Source organism: Melanotaenia boesemani, chromosome 1 (genome assembly GCF_017639745.1).
Source record: "Melanotaenia boesemani isolate fMelBoe1 chromosome 1, fMelBoe1.pri, whole genome shotgun sequence".
NCBI classification, from domain to species: domain Eukaryota; kingdom Metazoa; phylum Chordata; class Actinopteri; order Atheriniformes; family Melanotaeniidae; genus Melanotaenia; species Melanotaenia boesemani.
In genome coordinates this window covers 33,901,697-33,920,382 of record NC_055682.1, presented here as the reverse complement: position 1 = coordinate 33,920,382, position 18,686 = coordinate 33,901,697, and positions in this window count along the sequence as shown.

Here is an 18,686-nt window from a genome sequence, read left to right as displayed (position 1 = left end):
CAATACTGCACATGGTGCTGCAATAATTAACAATTATCTGACCAGAACAGAGTATTACTGCAGGTAACAAAGATGGTGGTGCTTCACTTGAAGGTGAGAGTTTTGTCTCAGTAAAGATATATTTAAACATGTAATACACTTCAGCTGGAAAAGTGGTGTCTATGTAAATAATTAAGGGGTGGAATTTCATAAACTCTTTGGTAATTACAAACACATTGTTGAGGAACATAAAAGGTGGAACTCAAAAAAGTGGATGTGCACCACCTGGACCGTCTGTGGAGTGCACATAAAAAACAAGATGAGTGAGTGAGAAATATAGCATGAGGATGTGCTGCCGCTACTGTGGGTGGCTTTGATGGTTGGAAAGTCTTGTACGTTTGAGGAGGTTTCAATGTGCAAACGAACCCAGTGAAGCAAACCCTGGTCCACCTTTAAACATAGCTCTTAGTTAGCTTCAAGTGAACCACATACAGGAAGCGGACTACAACAGAAAGGTCATTGTGGGCTCGACGCAGGGCATTGTGGGTAAACACAATCAAAACAAAAGTTGTGTTAGGTGATAGGTAGCTCTGGCCAGAAGAAATGGCTTCTGGGTAGATGTGAGAGAACACAATAAAAACTCTGATAGAAATCCACTAGGATCTGATGCTGCTCCATGTTTTGCTCTGATGTGGTGGAAACAGAGAAGAGAAAACCATGTTGCGCATTCCAACATGGAACGTAGTAGTAGTTGTAGTCATACAGGGGAAAAAGTTGCACCAATGTTTGCATCTATTACATTTTGTGTACTTTAAGGAAAGTATACCCATTCAGTTATTTTGCACCATTGAGACCAACGATTTTCTAAGGTCTGCTTGTAGTTTAGTAGATGATAACATATTTTGAGACTCACTTTTATCTATTTTACATTTGAAGTTTGACCAAAACAGTTTAAATTGTTCACTTTTTATTTTATTAATAAAAGTTATGGGATTTTGTTAAATGGTACTTTTAGTGTCACCCTTAGGTATATAAAAGTCTTCTAAAATGTCTTTGGGCCTCAGTTTGACCCAAGAAAACACCATGGTTTGACTTAAACAGTCTTTCACATTGTGAATAGAAAACTCTTTAGTCTGTTAACAGGTTTGTTAAATGGGGCAAAGCAGGGCAAAGGTAGGATTTCTTTCATGCTTAAGATTATTGTTTTAATGTTGGCACAAAGTAAAAAAACACGAGTTTTCGCCACCATTTATATTCTGTATCTGTGTCCCTGAGTTCATTAATGCAATCATGTCCTTTTGTCTGTTTAAAATCGGCTTTTCAGCAATGATTTGAACACAAGCAGGTTGTTGTAAGGAGGTTATAAATAAGTTAATCCAGTCAGAAACGTTGGACAAACACCGCCGCTGTTTTCTCACACAAGCACTGTGTGAAGGCCATGTGGCTGCGATGTAAGGCCATGATGGCTGCGTGTGCTTGTAATTTAGGCCTCTTGCCAGGTTTTTCCTTTAGCAAGTGTTCGGTGTTTGATTTAATACAAATCAGGGCCAAGATTACTGACATTTAAAAGTTTCCAATTATTATCAGTGCATTTAATGTGTGTGCCTCTGTCTTTTTCAGTTGTTGATGGTTACTTCTACTTATTTTCTGTCCTGTTTTTCCCTCCCTCTCTCTCTGTCTCCCTCTTTCCAAGTTTGCAGCGACACTATCAGCACCAAGTCAGAAATGTTCCTGTTATTGATGCACACCAATGCTCAGCCTCTGACAGAAGCAGACAGCATGAAAGGAGAAGCTGCTGAAATAAATACATATGTAATGAGGGGAAAAGGACCGCCAAATAGCTTGCCAATTTGTGTTTGTCAAAGGCTGAGCTGGGGTTTCATTGACATATAGATCTATAATGGTACCACTTCTTAAGTCATTTAGAGTGGTCTAGTCAAGGCATCGCATCTTCCCACCCGCACAGTCTCTTTTTAGAGGTACTAGATTAGCGAGTTGCCCAATTTTCTTCAATGTGGAAAATTGTTTTGTACAAAGTTGAATTGCTGTCACTCCAGCTGTCTCCATGGGGAAAATCACATGCAGTTTCTACAAAGGTAAAAGATGCAACCTGGAGCTAAGCTGCCAAGAGTATTTCAAAAGCAATTTCTGCAGTACGGAAAAGTGTCGCAGCTGCACTTACATTTAATTCACGGAAATTCTGTAGACAATTTCATGTGGAATATTTGTATAACACAGCCACTCTCATAATGGCTCTGGTGGATGCAGACCTTAAAAATCCTTAAGTTGTACATTACTAGCTGGTAGACTTTGAACTAAAGTTCAAACTCAGTTATCAAGAGTACAGGAAATTTGACAGCATGAGATTTTACTTTCATGAATTTTAAGCACAATGTGGCAATAAAAAGCCAATGCACTTGAAAAATAACTTAACTTTGTTATTCGTGAAGAGGTTAAGTAAGCACATGAGATGCATGCAGTATAGATCATATACACACACTAGGAAGCACCAATCCTAACATGTAGCACACTAAAATGATGCGGTGCATAAACTTAGCTAAAAGTCTCCACCAAACATTAGTACTTAAAAAAAGTAATTCAAACTCCAAGCAATTACTGTATATGATCATGTAATAAAAACGCAGAGACAGCACATGTCCAGTTTAGCTGCTCCTGCTGATTTCACCATTTGAAGCAAACCAGACCACCGAGATGTCTCAAAATTGTCTGTCTCATTACGATGTGACAAAATCTCAGCGAGTTAGCAGCCTAAGAGCTGCGAAAAACTTCAGAAAATCCTAAAATATATTGATTCTTACCCTCACAGCAAGAAGGTCGCAGGTTCAAACCTGGGGGCAGTGGCCTTTCTGTGTGGAGTTTGCATGTTCTCCCCACGTATGCGTGGGTTCTCTTTGGGTTCTCCGGCTTCCTCCCACTGCCCAAAGACATGAATTTTAGGTTAATTGGTGACTCTAAATTCTCCCCAGAAGTGAGTGTGTGTGTGAATGATTGTTTGTCTCATTCTGTTCTGGCTCTGTGATGGACTGGTGACCTGTCCAGGGTGTACCCTACCTCTCACTTGTTAAATGTTGGGACATGCTCCAGCTTACCCACCACCCGTAATGGATGAAGCGGTACAGATAACAAGTGAATGAATAAATTTTGATTCTGACACTTCTACAGTAATCTCACATGTCAGCTTTCTTTTGAGGTCAAGATTATAAAGTCTTGTAAATGCATCATTACGTCTCTCCAGTAGGTATACGCCATTATTCTGGGGAAGTTCTCTCGCACAGGAAGCAGAAAAAGTATGGATGTGATAGTTCAGTGAAAGCATACTTAACCCTAATTATTATTCAACTTCTATGCCAAAATCCTGCTCTGTGAAACAAGATCTAAAGTGACTGTGCAAGTTTTACAATCCCAACTCTAACGAAGATGAGAGACTGTATAAGTATATTTAAAAACAGAACACAGTGATGTGCAAAATAAAACAGAATATTATTCACAATACACAATAGCTCATCTTGAATTAAAAGGCAGCAATGTCTTTCAAAATATTAGTAAGGGGCAATAAAAACATTGGAAATAGGTGGTGCTAAGCAGGAGGAACATGTTGCATCTAATTAGGTGAACATCTCAGTAGCATGATTGGTTATTATAAGAGCACCTTAGAGAGGCAGAGTCTCCTCAAGGCAAAGAGGTTCAGCAATCTGGAAAAAACTATACTTATAAATTGTGAGTATATTTCAGAATTATGTTCCCCAAGGTAAAATTCTGATGACTTTTCCATAATTTAACTTATACAAAATCTTTAAAAGATTGCAACGATCTGGAGACATCTCTATGTTGAAAGGAGACTGCTGAAAATTGATATCTGTGATCTTCAGTATGACTGCATGTGTGTGTTTCTTAAAATGTTCTGTACTAAACTTGTGTGTGATGCCTTTCTTTGATTTGATTAGATTTAAATCAGGCCCTCAGGCAGGGTTAAAAACAGACCTAAATCTGTCATGGAAATAACTGCGGGGCTCAGAAACACTTCCATAAATCACCGCCTGTGAAGACAGTTGACTGTGCTATGCTATATCATAAAAACAAAAAGCTATATGTGAACATGATCCAGAACATTGCTAACTTCTCCAGACCAAACCTAATTCAGAATTAACTTACAGGTAAACTGAAAATCTGTTCAAACTGAAAATGTATGATTTTTTTTTTTTTTTTTTTTTTGGAAATCATTGACAGTGCATCCTCTGGTCAAAAGAAGGAAGTAGAAATCCTGCTTGTTATCAGTAGTCAGGATAAAACCTTGCATCGCTGATTGTATGGGACATACATTAGTGTCTATAGTACGCTGGCCAGGAAGTCCAAAACAATATGACATCCAGTGAAACACTTTTACAAGTTTACGGAAACGCTTTTACAAAGATAGGTGTTCCACCAAAGTCTGTGATCCATCAGAATGTGTGAGACTGTCTTAGAACACGAGCAAAGTCTTGAACACTTTTATTAAAAACACATTTCTGATAGGTATCAGAATGTGTTACTTTACTGTACCTGCATTATAATGAACACAGACTTCAATAAAAGTGTTTTCAAGACTTTGCTCGTCTTCTAAGACGTACGTTGAGAGGGCTCCCAGCAGTCACAGATTCTGATGGGTCACAAATTTCGGTGAAACACCTATCTTTGTAACTGTGTTTTGGTAAACTTGTAAAAGTGTTTCACTCTTTCACTTTTACACTTCCTGGCCACTGTACTATAGAACTGCATAAAGCCTGTGCAGAAAGGTTTTTATAGGTTTCAGCGCAACGTATGCTCATAAAAGTCCTGCACATTTGTACAAGTCAATACTACAACTGATTCTATTGCATGGCTTGCTGCAGTTCATATTACTAGACAATTTTATCAAACAAGTCAATGTTTCTTAGTCAATATTTGATTCATTAACTTCAAAGAACATTCTTGCATTTTTCCCAAAAAAAAAACTTTTTTACTGCAGACGGTCGTGTTGAAAGTTTGAGTTTTCTGAACTTCTTCATCAGTGGTCACAAAACCTTCACTGCGTGTGATACAGAGTCATATCACAATGGGGTTCACATTCAAAGATTGTTGGAGTCCCACCCAAAAGTCCTGCAAACAAGGCACTGTGATGTCATTTTAAAACATTTCTACCTTTGTGGGCCATTGTGTTTCAGAAGCAAGTGATTGTTTTGTTTTTTAGCAGAATTGTGCAAAAACACCCTGTCTGATTTTTATGAAAGGGGGTGTAAAAGTTAAATGTGAGCTAAAACATTTTATATTTTGACTTCCTTCAAGCAACCTTTAAAAAAATAGGCTTTTAACAAATCAGCTACATTTTAAGGATTACTTGAACCAAACGTGACATAAATTTTCAGGATTTTAATAAAAAGTTTAGACTGTTTTAACACCATCATCACCTGGTTCTTTTATATTTATCTTTTATTTTATATTATATATAAATTTGAAACAGCTTTTAGTGCTATTGAAAGTCACAGGTGCCTCTCAGCATCAGGCCCTTTTACGTTGGTGTTAGCAGCATGTGCACTGGAACCTGGGCATGCAGAGGAGTGTTATGTCCAGTGATAAGTCCGGATTCTGCCAATGGCAGAGAAGATGCAGACAACGCTATGCTGATGAACCATTAGGGTAGCAGATTTTGGTGGAGGAAGTGTGATGGTGTGAGAAAGCATCTTTGTCACTGGAAAAAAAAGGCTTGTCATTTTTGGAGGAAATCTCAATGCAGAGAAATACTGACTTGAGATTCTACAACCAGTGGCAATCCCATCTCTCCCCAGGGTGGGACCAAACTCTATCCTCCAAGGTGACAACGCTGACCCCCATTTAACAGAGTTTTATCAGAGACTCCATTCAGAATTTGGGGGTGGAGAAAGTGGATTGGCCTGCCTGCAGTTCTGAACTCAACCCCACTGAAGGCTTGTGGGATCAGCTTTGGCTTGCATCAGAGTGACCAACACAACCACATTGGCTGGCTCGTGCCATGCCACTGCACTATGTGGCCAAGCTGGTGACCAGTATGAAGAAGAGGTGCCAGGCTGTTATGGCTTTGTATGGTTCTTCCACATGCTCCAGGTTGTTAAATTGCTAAGATGTCTTCTTTCTTTAAACTCTAATCATTCAATCCGATAAACGACACCAAACCAGAGTCAGTAGCAGAAAAAAACTTTTTTTGCATTGGCAGAGAACATTTGGCACAACCCACATACTCAACTCTGCTGCTCATCCCACAGATCCATTTATCTTACAAATCTACATTTCAAAGGGAAATAAACATGAAAAATACGGTTAGCTTCTGGAAGCTCTCACCCGTGGAAACGGTTGGCTGATATAGCCCTCTCCCGTTATAGTGATGCCGGTTAGTATAGAGCCAGCCACACTGTGGGATGTCCAGTAAAAGACGGATACAGTTGAAGATGATTTCACAATCTTTATATAGAGGTTTCGTCACCATTTACAGCATCACACACAGCCACCCACTGCAGTTTCCAATGTGCATTAAGGTGTGGTTTATTTTAATGCACGCACAACACTCTTGGAAACTTTCAGCACTCCTGATGTCTCTCTGTTAATCCGTGATCAAAAGGGGAGAAGAACGGCTGCAGAGTGGGCGGGAGCAGACCGCCAGTAGTGCAACGTGATTGGTTGACTGAGATAATTGACTGACAGCTGAGGTAACAAATAGCAAGCAGCTAACTAGAAACAGAGAAGTCCATGAGGTAGAATGGCCTTTTTAACAGCCGCCCCCAGATTTCCTATGGAAATCTGCACCACATCACAAAGGCCCCATCCCTGGGAGGATCTTAGTCAGGTAGTGCAGGGAGATGAATGATTCGGGCCACTGGGCGTGTGTAGGTGCGGTCTCCGACCTGTACTTTCACAGTCCTGACGCGGTCATCTGGTCCAGGGAGGACTTGTGAAACCCGTCCCACCAGCCAGTGTGCCCGGGGCAGTTGTGGGTCCACGATCATGACTGGGGTACCCACTTGCAGATCTGGAGCTTCTTTATTCCATTTCTGGCGTGTTTGGAGACCGGGTAAGTAGTATTTCAGAAAGTGTCTCCAGAAATGGTCTGCCAACAGCTGGCTGTGCCTCCATCTCCGCCGACTCAACATTTCGGACTCCGGATACACAACCTGGGGGAGTGATGAATCTGGCCGCCCCATCAGAAGAGAATTTGGGGTGACTGGGTCCGGGTCAGAGATGTCTGAGGAGGTGTATCCAAGTGGTTTTGAATTGAGGATCCCCTCAATCTCAATGAGGACCGTCCTCAGCACCTCTTCCGTCACACTCTGAGCACCCAGGGTGACCCGCAGAGCTTGTTTAAGGGAGCGGATTTCTCTCTCCCAACAACCACCAAAGTGGGGCGCATTTGGAGGGTTGAGGGTGAAGTGGATTTGTTGCTTGGCAAGTTGGGCTTGAACGTCAGGCTGGAGAGCTGCGAAAGCTTCCTTCAGCTCTCGTTCTCCTCCCCTGAAGTTTGTGCCTTGATCTGACAGTATTTCCATTGGTCTCCCGCGCCGAGCCACGAAGCGTCGCAGGGCCATCAGGTAGGAGTCAGCATCTATGCTGCTGAGGAGATCGATGTGGACTGCACGCGTCGTCATGCATTTAAATATAATGCCCCATCTTTTTTCGGTCCTGCGGCCGATTTTAACTTCATAGGGCCCAAAACAGTCTACCCCAGTGGAGTAAAATGCAGGCTTGTGGAGACGGAGTCTTGCTGGAGGCAGATCAGCCATTCTAGGAATCTGTGGGGTTCCACGCCATTTACGACAGTCAGCACACTCCCGCTGATGACGTCTGATAGCCGCTCTTCCACGAATGATCCAATACCTCCGCCGAACTTCAGCGAACACCCGCTCTGGGCCAGGGTGTCATAGTTTCTCATCGAAGTCTTTGATGATCAGCTTGGTGATCCAGTGCTGTGGATCCAGTACGACTGGATGCATAGCATCCTGCTCGAGCAGAGTGCTATGCCGCAGGCGACCTCCAACCCTGATCAGCTGAGTGGCATCATCAAACTCCGGGGCAAGAGTGAGCAAACGACTACTACTGGACACTGCCTTTCCTGCTCTCAGGTGTGCCACCTCAGCGGGAAAACAATCCTGCTGCGCTTGCTGAAGAAGGGAAAGCTCTGCCTCCTTAAAGTCACTGGCAGAAGAGCTTCCCTCAGCCGCCCTATGACTAGAGTATGTTTTGGCCTCCAGAAGTTCAGAAAAATTATTAAACTGACAAGCTTCGGAGGTTTCCGGAGCAGACATTGAAGTAGTAAGCCCGCAGGTCAAGGTTTTCCGGAGCTCATCTCCTTCCACAGGTAAAATTGTCGGCTTGTTAGGCCAATGCTCGGGAGTCTCTCGTAGGTAAGATGGGCCCTGGTACCACCTACTTTGTTTGCCTAACTCAGCAAGGGTTTTCCCCCGAGTAATGTTGTCAGCAGGATTACTCAAGGTGTCAACGTAGCGCCATGCATAGCGGTCCATCAGGTCTTGGATCTCCGCCACTCTTGTACCGACAAACACCTTGAACCGACATGAGTCTGATTGGAGCCACATAAGAACTGTGGTGGAGTCGGACCAGAAGATGGTGTGGCGGATGGGCAGGGAGAGTTCCGTCCAGATCACTTTAGCTAACTGTGCCCCTGTGAGTGCAGCACATAGCTCCAAGCGAGGTATCGATTGCTGTTTCCTAGGAGCTACCCTCGACCTTGCCGCTAGGAATGCCACCTCAACCTCGCCCTTGGGGTCCTCTGTCCTGAGATAGGCCACCGAGCCATAAGCCTGTTCTGAAGCGTCACAAAACACATGGATATCTCGTGCGCTCATGGGGGAATCCAGCTTGTGGCTGCTGTAGCACCGGGGAAGGGAGATTTGCTGCAGGTTTGGTAGCTCACTCTCCCACCTTTTCCATGACTGGAGGAGAACCTCTGGTAACTGGGGATCGTCCCAGTCTCTCTTCTTACCCCAGAGCTGCTGGACTATCACCTTTGCCCTGGTAGTGTATGGGATTATGTATCCCAGCGGGTCATACTGGCTAGCCAAGACCTTGTAGATGGTGCGCATAGTGACCGGAGAGCAGTCGGATGGTCTGGACCTGTATGACAATGTGTCAGACTGGCAGTGCCAGTGCAGGCCTAGTGCTGATTCTTGGGTGTCGGACTGCCCTTGTGAAATCCACCGTTCAGCACTGTCTGACCGTGTCTCAGAGGGAAGATGGCAGATGACGGAGGGGACATTGCTGGCCCATTGGCGTAAGTCAAAACCTCCTTCTGCTAACATGCTCCGCAGTTGATCTACAAGTGTCTTAGCCTCCTCCGGGGAGGTCAGACTCATCATGCAGTTGTCCACATAGAAGGATTTCTCAACTGCTTCTCTGGCTGCACACCCTGGGTGGCTGCTGTTCCTTGCATGCTGCTGAAGGGCAAAGGTAGCGCAGCAGGGACTGGATGTGGTGCCAAACGGGAGGACACGCCACTCGTAAATGCTCGGCGGTGCTTCCCGGTTCATATCTCTCCAGAGAAATCTTAGCAGTGGCTTGTCTTCAGGGAGGAGTCTCACCTGATGAAACATCCCGCGGATGTCGCTGCTAATGCCGACGGAATGTTCCCTGAATCTGAGGAGTACAGCAAGCAGTGATGAGCTAAGCGTGGGCCCAGGGAGCAGGAGCTCATTGAGGTTGTTTCCTCTGAATTGAAATGAGCAATTGAACACCACGCGGTTCTTGCCATTGTGATGCACCATATGATGCGGAACATACCAGCTGGTATCGGTGTTCTCTTCGGCACCGGGTGCTAATATGGCTACATAGCCAGCTTGCTCTAGCTTCTGGATTTCAGCCTTGTAGGCTTGAGCTTGATCAGGTGCCTTTGTAAGTTTCTTCTCAATACTTCTTAGCTGTGGAAGCACAGCTTCCCTTGGCGCTCTTAACTGGGGCATGTTCTTGACACGCAAGAGAGGAGTTGCGTATCGCCAAACTCCATCCACCTCAACCCTCACAGTCTTGGCTTCGAGAAGAGCTATGGCCTCCTGATCTTGAAGTGATCTGGCACTGGCCTTCTCACTGCGCCAGGGTAACACGTCCATCTGCCACAGCTTTTCAACCTGACTGTGCAGATCTGCCAATGCGGGCTGGGTGGATGTGAAGAGGCACTGGGCAGCGAGACCATGCCTTAACTCTTGAGCAGGGCCTTGCAGTGTCCAGCCAAGACGTGTCTTAATAGCAGTGGGCCCCCCCGGTGGTCCGAGGCGAACTGGTTCCACAGGTGTAATCAGGTGGGGGTAATCCGATCCAATGAGTAACACTGGCTCGGCCTCGACGATGTGCTGTAATGGCAATCCTTTAAGGTGGTGGAATTCCTGCTGCAGAGCACTGACAGGATGGGTGTGCTTGGCAAGGCCCAACTGTTTTGCTGTGAATGCTCCTCGGATTTGATACCGCTTCTGAGGTTCTGCGGCAGGAGAGATGGTAAATGAGACAGCCGCCCCATGAAGAACTTGCAGTTCCTGCCGCACTGTACGTAGAGTTATGTCCTCTGGCTCTCCTTTGAGTCCAAGGTGTTGTGCTGCGGCATGAAGAAGAATGGTGCGTTCCGACCCGTCGTCCAGGATTGCAAACGTCTCCATAGTTCTATCTCCGTTCCGCAGCAGCACCTTGCTTAGCTTTAAGAGGACTTTGCGACCTGCGACTGGCCGGTCGACATACAATACCTCATTGGTGGTGTTCAGTAAGACTGAGTTGGTGGTGTCAGGCGGAATGTGAGGTTTCTCTGGTGTTTCGGGGGCCCTCTCAGAGACTTCGTGGAGCACCATTAAGTGACGACGGGTGCAGGTTTTGCATCGCATTTTAAGATTGCATTCCCGCGCGTGATGGTCTCGACCACAACGCCAGCATCCATTCTTATCTTTAATCCAACTCTCTTTCTGCTCACGGTTTAACCGCTGAAAGTTGGCGCAGTTATTGAGCGTGTGGTTTCCATTATCACAGTAGGGGCAGTACATTTTGACCTTGCCTTTCGCAGGAGGAGATTTCGCTTGCACCCCCAACGGCTTCGTCTCTGTGCCGAGAAGTACAGTTGTTGTCCGTACAGCTGGCTTGGGCTCCTTACGCAGCTCTCGACTCTTGGCTGGTGGCTCCTTTCTTGAGCTGTTGATGAACCTTGTGTTGTCCTCTTGGACCTGAATCTCGAATTCCAGCCAGTCTGCTAGATCGAGTAGCGTAGGTATGGGTGTCTGATGTGGGTGGATGTGGCGACGGAAGCTAGATCGTAGGTCATGTGGGAGTTTCCCCAACAGTCTTGAGACGTGTGAGCCACACTCAAGTTCCACCTCACCTTTCCTGCCCAGCTGCTCCAACAGACCCACTAGTGAGCGCACTCGGAGAGCAAACAGCCTGAATGCTTTGGTGTCGCCACTGGCAATGTTGGGGCCATCCATCAACTCGGCGATTCGTTGGAGAGCTAACTGGTGTGGCTGCCCATACTGCTTATTTAGAGCAGCCATGGTGTCGGAGTAGGGGTACTTTGAATTACAATAAGAGTCGGCGACTAGTAGAGCTTCCTCCACCTTCAGATGATCCATGAGGATCTGGAATTTAAATCTCTCATTCGTGTCGTCAGGGAGAAGGTTTCCTAGGGCGATTTTCATTCGTGAAAACTCCCTGGGGTTTGGATGGTTAAAATCTGGTATGGTCGGAGTGGGTCCCTTATACACTCTATGCTGAGCTGGTGGGCTCTGTGCTCTTGGTTGAGAATGATCATGGTATAAGGGAGGCCGCGAGTCTTCCAGCTGATCACTGCGATGGAAATCATGATAGGTGGATTCTCGGAGTCTCGGTCTCTCCTGACTGCGACCATCAGCGCCAGACGAACGTGAGTAGGGGGTGTCCTGATAGGAGTGGAATGACCTATCTTTAGTCTGGTCCTGGTATCCAGCTCCTGGGTCAGGGCTGCCTGGGCGTGCGGGGGGAACGCTTGGTCTCAGGGTTCGTGGTGCTGGAGTCGGTGGGGTTGGGACAGTACTTGGCTCCGGCTTAATTCTCCGAGGAGCTGGGACTGGCCGTGTGTGGGAGGAACGGGAGTGAACCAAAGGCTCTGCTCTTCCAGGACAAGGCTGACGCTCAGCACGGTTCAGTTCTACCCTTGCCATTTCAGACAGTAAAGCGTCCTGCCGACGGCGAAGATATTCAATTTCCTGCCTCATTTTGTCTTTGGTGGCATCCCAGCTATCCTTTACCGCCCACCGTGGCGGTGAGTAAGAGGCCTGACTCACAGGAGGTGAGGGGGTACGACGTGCTGCATAACGCCACTCATCATCATCAGTCGTATAGTATCTTCGTGGGTGATGCGCTGTGTGTGGTGGTGACGAACGCCTCATCCGCTCTAGATCCTGATCGTAGTGAGGGGTGAAGGAGGTTTGCCACTCGTCATGCACAGCGTGTTCCTCTTCGTCCCAGGAATCCAACATGTTAAGCCACAGTGAGTCTGGATCCGGCTCGAAGGACCATGTAAAATACGGTTAGCTTCTGGAAGCTCTCACCCGTGGAAACGGTTGGCTGATATAGCCCTCTCCCGTTATAGTGATGCCGGTTAGTATAGAGCCAGCCACACTGTGGGATGTCCAGTAAAAGACGGATACAGTTGAAGATGATTTCACAATCTTTATATAGAGGTTTCGTCACCATTTACAGCATCACACACAGCCACCCACTGCAGTTTCCAATGTGCATTAAGGTGTGGTTTATTTTAATGCACGCACAACACTCTTGGAAACTTTCAGCACTCCTGATGTCTGTCTGTTAATCCGTGATCAAAAGGGGAGAAGAACGGCTGCAGAGTGGGCGGGAGCAGACCGCCAGTAGTGCAACGTGATTGGTTGACTGGGATAATTGACTGACAGCTGAGGTAACAAATAGCAAGCAGCTAACTAGAAACAGAGAAGTCCATGAGGTAGAATGGCCTTTTTAACAAAACATGTTTTCTACTGGTATAAGCTTTATTGCCATAAAGCATTGTTACAACAAAGAAATCATCAACCAAATGCAAATTTCCTTACATTTTATGCTAAGTATGGAAAAGGTGCCTTAGAGTTTATCAGAGATGTGGTAAAAGGATGTGATTTAAGGCTTGCAGAAGTCCTAAAGGGCAGCCCCGTTGACTTGCCTGAAGGTAACAGGAACACTTCAACCAAGACTGCCAGCTGTTGGAGACTTCCCAACTGTTTGCCATAGCAGATACATCTCTTAAATGTGAGTGAGAAGATGTGTATCTTTACATAAGTGAACGCTGCAGTGATGTTTGCTGCCGGCATCGTTCAGAAGGGAATATTGTAGTGTGATTGTTTTGCACTCATTCTGCCAAATAATGGAGCAGAAGGCATTTTCCTTTTCTTGTTTTTCTCGCAGAGGAATGAAATCAGAATCACAATGCAATTATGACCGTTACATCACAGAATGCATTCTTACAAAAACACAAAGCAACACACACACTGAGCTGTAAAAGTAAAGAGTTTACATTAGCCACAACTCTTAACAGCACATTTCACAGTGTTGTTTACCCAGCAGGAGTGCATCAAGATAGTAAACAAATTCCCAAACTCCACCAGGAAACTGGAACTGAGAAAAGTTCTGCCTAACTTTCCATAAGAATGGAAGAAAAATCTGACACTAAAATGTTTTTTATTTTAAATTTTTTTTAAATTTGTGCAAGAAAATTAAACTATAGTAATAATTTTGAATGTCATTCTCATCTTTCTCATTCATGTCTTTATTTCCTTTTGTTCTCTTGAATGATTTAACTGAAATATTAATCTTACATGGAAAACCTTTTACAGGAAGAGCAACAACATCTTGTAGATTTAGAGAAAATGTTTGGAAAGCAGTGCTTAAATAATCAAAACAATAAAAATGCATAGAACTAGATAACCAGAGCATTTCACAGCAACAATTATTATTTTGATAGGACGATCGAGGATGAGTTCTTGACAGCAGACAGAGATGCTCAGAGTCACAGCAATCTGGATGAAAGGGAAATATCTCAAACATACGGAAGCAGCTCCAAGCCAGGCTTCAGGACACAGAATTCAAAGTGTGTGGATTTTAGTTGTAATTCACATAAAACAATATTTTGTCAGAATTTTTATATCCTCAAATGACATAATTGTTAGTGAGCTGAGATATCTAGTCCACACCCAGTGTTCACAAGGGTTAGCTTTAGCCTGTCATATCTAGTCAAGCTATAGAGTTAATGTGATACAGAAAGGTTCAGTTATTTTGTCACTTTATATATCAACTCTGAAACAAGGGATCAGAGCACAGAACTAAAATGTTTATCTCCAAAATAATATGTAAGCATGCACTACAGGGAAACAAGTCCTGCTACTATGTCAAATGCTAATGTTAGCAACTCTATAATGCACTCTCTTTGATCCCCAGCCAAACAGGTTACTAGACATTACATCATCTTCTGTTCTAACATTAAAATTGAAGCATACAAACAATAAAACAGATGTACTTTCTATTTTGCTTGCCACCCTGACAAACTGTGTTATGTTAGAATGAAAGGATAAGCTAATACAAATTTCTCCATATCACACTGGTATTCAGCTGTTTTACCTGACATCATGTATGTAGCTAGAAGATGAATATTTAAGACTGTGCTTCTAACACTCATTCTACGCTTCCTTGTCATTCTCAGTGAAAAGTCACATGAAATCACACAAAACAAAATGTTCTGTTTTTGCGTTTTTTTTGTTGTTGATGGTGTTTTTTTTTTTTTGTTTCTTTTTTTTTCCTACATATTTCACTTACGCATAAATAGTCACTTTTTAATCAAATAATTGACTTCTTGAGGGTAACTGGAGGCTCTGAAGCTCCCCTGTGGATTCAAGTACTTTTTTCTAATTCCAACTGCACCCTCAACACTGAAGTGTTATACTACAGTAAATGACTAGCAGCAGATACATGAGGCAAAATCAAGATAAATTTCCCTCCATTGAGCAAGAAATTAATTAAGGAATTCAGTATTGGTCCATTTTTTCTGGTTAATGTTTAAAACTTTTGTTTTCCCATTATATTTTGTGATTGCAGAGCTGTTACTGTAATCAGCAACTATAGCTATCTGGAAAAATTACCAAACATTTTTCTTAAGACCTGCTAGTGGATTAACTGAAATGACAGCCCCTAAAATCATTCAATTTTGGCATAAAACAGGTTTATATAGATAAAACATTTATTCTGGACCAATTATTTTACTAGACTGCTTTTACTGGACTCTTGCTGATGTAACAGGGCTGTTTTTGTTGCAGTTTCATCTGCTACTGGAGTGTAGTAGCGGATGATAAATTGCATTTGTGACTGGTCTGAAATAAGTTTTTACTGAATCTACACTTATGATTGTTGCCTGGAAGAGTATATATCAATCACATCTCAAGAATCCTAGCTTTCCAATGGTGTATAACTTGTGTTGGTATTTGGAAGGGCGTAAAATACATATTGATTTGTCATGTCCCGCCCACCAGACATCTGATACCAATGAGTTAAATAAATTCTGCTGTGAGGGCTGTGTCATTGCAGATGTTGCTGAAAACCAGATCTTGGTGCACACAAAATGAGCAGACCCAGATTCTTTAAAGGTGGGACTCAGTTTACTTCCAACCAAAGAGAAGAAAGATATGTCCACGGTTATGTGAACTACCTGATCCACTGCTCCTCTGCATGGAAAGGAGCCACATGAGGTGGCTTGGACAACTGGTTAGGATGCTTCCTAGATGTCTACCTGGTGAAGTGTTCTGGGCTTATCCCAATGGTAAAAGGCCCAGGGGAAGACTCATGATACACTGGAGGGACTAGGTCTCTCGGCTGGCCTGGAAACACCTCGGGATTTCACCATTAAAGCTGGAAGACGTGGCCAGGATAAAGGAATTCTATGTTTGAACTGGTGCTCCCACAGCCCGACCTCAGGTAAGCAGCAGAAGATTGAATCATAAGTTTTACTGCACATATATCTACTGAGTTTGAAAGTTCTGTAAACCAAATATATGTCAAAGAAGTGGTCTAATCAGAGTTGGAACTTATCTCTTTTTTTTTCTATGAACAAATGAACATTTTCTGATATTTGAAAAAACATGCTGTGTATTCAGCTGCTGATTGCAGCAAAATGCATCATACTGTCTGTAAGGCAGTATACATTTTAGATCATGTATATTGCTAATGCCGCTCCAAGTCCAAGGAAGTCCAAGTTCTCTTTACCCAAGCACACAGTACAGTTATTTTAGTAAATTTATCCAGAAATAATACCAATACTTTTTTTTCCATTGGACCAGATTTATATAACAAAATTCCAGTGAAGTCTTGTAGTTTTGTTTTCATATGGGACATGTCTGAGAGTTCATTTCATTTTTACCTGATTCATTTAATTTGCACAAGTCTGTTTTTGTCGTGTATTTTCAGCTGATGGGAAGTGTTTCTCTGAACTTCTTGTAGACTTAACACAAGTGGGTTGATGATGTAGTTGCCATGGCAATGTGTACAGTGATTGCTGATTTAAAAACATCCCAAACATCAGGAAGTAGCTGGTGTTTCACCCGTGAAAGAACAGACCTTGCTTCTGCAAGCAGCTGCTGAGCATCACAAGCATTCAGATTGTTTTTTTCTTGTACTTGGGAGCAAATGGTAATTACTCTGTGTAAATACAGTGTGCAACAGTGTGTATTTTTAGCTTGCTAGTAATCAGTCAATCAGAGATGCATTATGCAGTTTTATACTGCAGCATCGACGGTCTGTGCATGCTTCACACACAGCCTGTGCTTCAGTGTGGAGTGAATCCGTTCCCTGTGCACCAACAGAAAGAAAAATCACACATGCATAAAGTTAATATTACAGGCTGTGCTAGAGTGCTTTACCTGATTTTTTTTCTACTAGCAAGAAGGCTACAAGCCCCCCCTTCTCTCTCCTCCTCTTCCTCCTTGTCTCTGAGTCCTCTGATTTCACATATAGTAATGCTCACTGTCTGGATCTCACACTAGTGCCCACATAACACAACGAGGCCCTGTCAACACACACACCTGTAAGCTTACACATAACCACAAGTGATATGCAATCCTGTCCATGAACACAGAGTGTAGGGTGGCATTATAGAAAATTTGGGACCAGACTGTTTTCATTCATTCGTTCTGCTGGTAGCATGAAAGAATACTTGCATATCTTCCTCCTTGTCTGTCTCTCTCCTTCTGTGTTTTTTTTTCCAACTCCACCTCAACAGTAGCGGGGGCACAGGATCTCATACACTGGTTGCAGCATACACAGAGAAAAAAATTAAGTCAATGCCCCAAACAAACAAAGACGGAAAAAGAATTCAAAGAGTAGCTTGCAGAAAGACAGCAGGGGTGGGCTTGTTTGTACTTTTGTCAATTTCTCCTCCTGCCTTGTTATGTGCCACACTTAATATCAAAATGAAAACATGACTTGCATTATAGTGGTCAGTGACTGAAAAAAAACAAAAACAAGTTTGTTGATGATGAGGAGAGGCGTCAGCATGTATGAACACGTAGCAATATATCACAAGTTCTATTCAAATGTAGACGTGCAGGGCTAAAATGATTGGCTCTTTAATTAATTGCATTATCATCAGCAAACACAGTGATTTTCTCCCAGCCATGAATGCTCCTGAGAGAAGACAGATATAATGTAGCTGAGGCCACTATCCACTCAGCCACTGCAGGTGGAAAGCAACAGGCACAGCCCTGCCACATAGTCACAGTGCCCCCTACTGGCTCACAAGGCATCCACACCCTCAGTGAGAGCATTACCCTTGGCATTTCATCCAGCAGCAAACAGCCAAGGGAAAGCGTTTGTGCACAGAGCCATGGGACACTCAGAGAATGGCATCCCTTCAGAATATGAAAAGGATTTTCTGTGTCTGGCAGTCTGTGCAGTGCTCATGCATACACAATTTCAAGGTTGCACTTGATAGCAAACAGCTTTACATGATAGTGGGATGTGAACGTTTACCATTGAGATGGAAAATATTCAGCTTTCCATGTAAGGCTTTTGTAGGTTGCAAATTTACGGGCATATGAGCACCCTTCCTTACGTGCTTTTAAACTGAATCTATTCAATCACCATTTTTAACCATTTTCTCCATAACAGCATCCAGCTGCATGTAACAAGTTTTAGATTATTGTATGGTACTGACAAATTAGTCCTTAATCAGGATTTATTCTATATTTTCTGTCTTTAAGTCAAGTAACTCAATGAGACTGTGTTGACAGGTTGTCTGGATACAAAAGCTGAGACTGATCCTTGCACTCTGAATAATGGAACAACTATAAGGACACTGCATGTTAGCAGCTGTGGTGAGGCTTGGCTGTGATATTAAGAGATTGTCTGACTCACAGCTGGAAGCTACTGTCATATAAAACTCTGCTGGATTCGATATCTCAAGCAGATTCTCAGTGAGGCAGCAAGTCTGCAAGGAATTCACCTTCAATTGCACAATATAAGCTCACCAGTGAAATGACTGTCATGCTCTGAGACTTCTATTTGTGCATTATGACTTCCCTGTCTGAAAGTGTGGCTGGATGTTAATTCTAATTTAAGGTGATATATATATTTTTTTATCCTTCACCCACTGCCTCCCAGGCTCTGTTTCCAATAGAACGACTGTCTGTATT